This window comes from Octopus sinensis, linkage group LG14 (genome assembly GCF_006345805.1).
Source record: "Octopus sinensis linkage group LG14, ASM634580v1, whole genome shotgun sequence".
Taxonomy (NCBI): domain Eukaryota; kingdom Metazoa; phylum Mollusca; class Cephalopoda; order Octopoda; family Octopodidae; genus Octopus; species Octopus sinensis.
In genome coordinates this window covers 26,119,931-26,122,430 of record NC_043010.1, presented here as the reverse complement: position 1 = coordinate 26,122,430, position 2,500 = coordinate 26,119,931, and the positions used below count along the sequence as shown (strand labels likewise).

The following is a 2,500-nucleotide window of genomic DNA, read 5'->3' as shown; positions in this document are numbered from 1 at the left end:
ATTTTTTGTACATTTTCTCTCTCTCTCTCTCTCTCTCTCTCTCTCTCTCTCTCTCTCTCTCTCTCTCTCTCTCTCTCTCTCTCTCTATCTCTCTCTTTCTCTTTCTTTTATTGTCAGGAAACAAAAAAAAAAAACTTTTGCATTTTATTTCCTCTAGCCTTGTTAGAAAAATAACATTAAATATTTTGAGTTAAAATGATATTAAATTAAGCATCTCGTCTATGGATAGCTTGATATCTTTGCTGTGCTGTTTCCTTACTGGGCCATTGTCTAGTGCTACTGTTTAATTACAGGACACAGGTGGAAGAGGGTTCTCCGTTCAGCTAAGGTCTGCTGCTATTTAGGACTCACCCTTGATTGGATGAGCACCCTATATATATATATATATATTGGCAGGCAGGCAAGCAGGCTTCCACCTATAGCTATTTGCCTCATGCTGGGCTGCTTTCTAGCATTGAATGCTGTGGCGATTAGCAACAGTCTATAATTTACCGGGTTTTTAACTCCTGATCCTTCACCAATTCAGGAGGCCCTGACAAAGATAAAAAAAAAAAAATCGAAAAATTTTTAAAATGGCTCATGAACACAGCTTTCCTCTAAGGCATAAGACCAAAAAGAAAACAAAAAAAGCAGAACTCTAAAGAACTGAAATAAAAGATGAAAGAAAAACCATTCTCAAAGACCAGTAAAAGACATATGTTTAAGAGAGGCAGGGAAGAGCAATAGGATTTGAACCCTTGTACCTGTTGCTTGCAGGATGACCACGCTATTCATTACTGTTTCCCTTCTACCATTTCAAATGAGTGCATATAACAATAATAATAATAATAATAATTCTTATATTGTGTTTTTCTTGTTCATCTTCAACTTGTTGTTGCTCTTCTTCTTCTTCTTCTTCTTCTACTACTACTACCACTACTACTACTACTACTTCTGCTGCTGCAACAGAAGGATTTTTTTGTTCACATGTCTTTTTTTTTTAAATTGAAAAGAATTTTTTTTTTATTTTGAAGTTGAAATTCTGTCTTGTAAATTAAAAAAAAAAAATGTTTTTGTTTTTTGCATTGAAGGTTTTTGATTAGTGTCTTGCAAGAATGTAGAAGAGAAAAAAAAGACAAATAAACTTTTGTACCGTTTTATTAGTTTAGTTAAGTAATTAGTCTTTAATTAACTAAATAATATAGAATATATATAACTTATACTAATTACATCGGTCGAGCTGCTTGAAGCACAATCGTTTTTTTGTATATTTTTTTTTCCTCTTCCTTGTTACTTGGTATATTGCCTATATTTCATTGTTATGGTTGTCCAGCAATTGTTGCCATCAGGTAGCACAACTTGGAACTAATTCACTATACATACATATACACATACATTCATACATACATACATACATACATACACACATTCATACATACACACATACATACAAGCATACACACACACACACACACATATAAGCATATATATATATAAATATACATATGTGTATATGTATATATATATATATATATATATATATATATACATACATGCATACATATATATAAATACACATATAGATGCATAGATGATTACATATATGTATACATATATCTGTATATATATATCTGTAAATATATATATATTATATATATATATATATATATATATATATATGAATATATATATCATTCTATATATATATGAATATATATATCATTGTGTGTGTGTGTATCTACCTACCTACACACATTATTTTGTACAGTTGTTTTAAATATTATACTTACTTCCCATGCCCACCTCTACTACAATTTATATCTCTATCTATTTCCCCACCTCATGCTCCACCCCTTTCCTTCTGCCCTCTCTTTTTTATATGCTGTTTTCAACTATTTATCATTTCTGGATGTTAATATTAATAACTGGATAATTGCTCCCCTCCACCTCCACCATTTAAAAAAAAATTTTTTTCTCTCTCCATATAACGAGTTCACCCCAAAAAGAAATGGTTGAGCACCTACCAAGAAATAAACCCCCATTTACTTTGCAGTGTTCCTTTCCAAATCCATCTTAGATTCTGAGAACTCAAATCTGTTCCCATTCACCAAGCGTTCAATTTTTTGTCCTTCTTCCTCTTTATGGAGTTTGTTGAAGATAGAGGGGTTCAAAAATGAGAAATGAGTATATACGAATATATGGTCATATTCTGAACTTTGGTTATATGTCGTGCACTATACACCCCCATTACACAAATACTATATGCATATATACATACATAAACATAGATACAAAAATATATGTATATGATATGATATATATATATATATATATATATATATAAATTGTGTGTGTGTGTGTGTATGCATGTATATATGTATTTGTATGTATTACAAGGGTAGTAATTTATCAGAACAGTTTAAACAATACAGGGACTAAAATGTCTTAATATACATTATGCAGTACAGTGTATAATGTATTGTAGTTTTGCACTTCACATCCTGAGTTCAAATTCCACCAA

At 30.8% G+C, this 2,500-nt stretch overlaps 1 long non-coding RNA gene across 2 annotated transcripts in view; it reads right to left on the bottom strand.

Annotated features, from left to right (window-relative positions):
* Positions 1-2,282, bottom strand: part of LOC118765922 — a 5,072-nt gene extending 2,790 nt beyond the window's left edge. For both annotated transcript variants that reach the window (XR_005001835.1, XR_005001834.1), the window contains exon 1: positions 1,730-2,282. This is a non-coding gene — a long non-coding RNA (uncharacterized LOC118765922). The remainder of the gene's footprint in view (positions 1-1,729) is intronic.
* Positions 2,283-2,500: the final 218 nt, after the last annotated feature.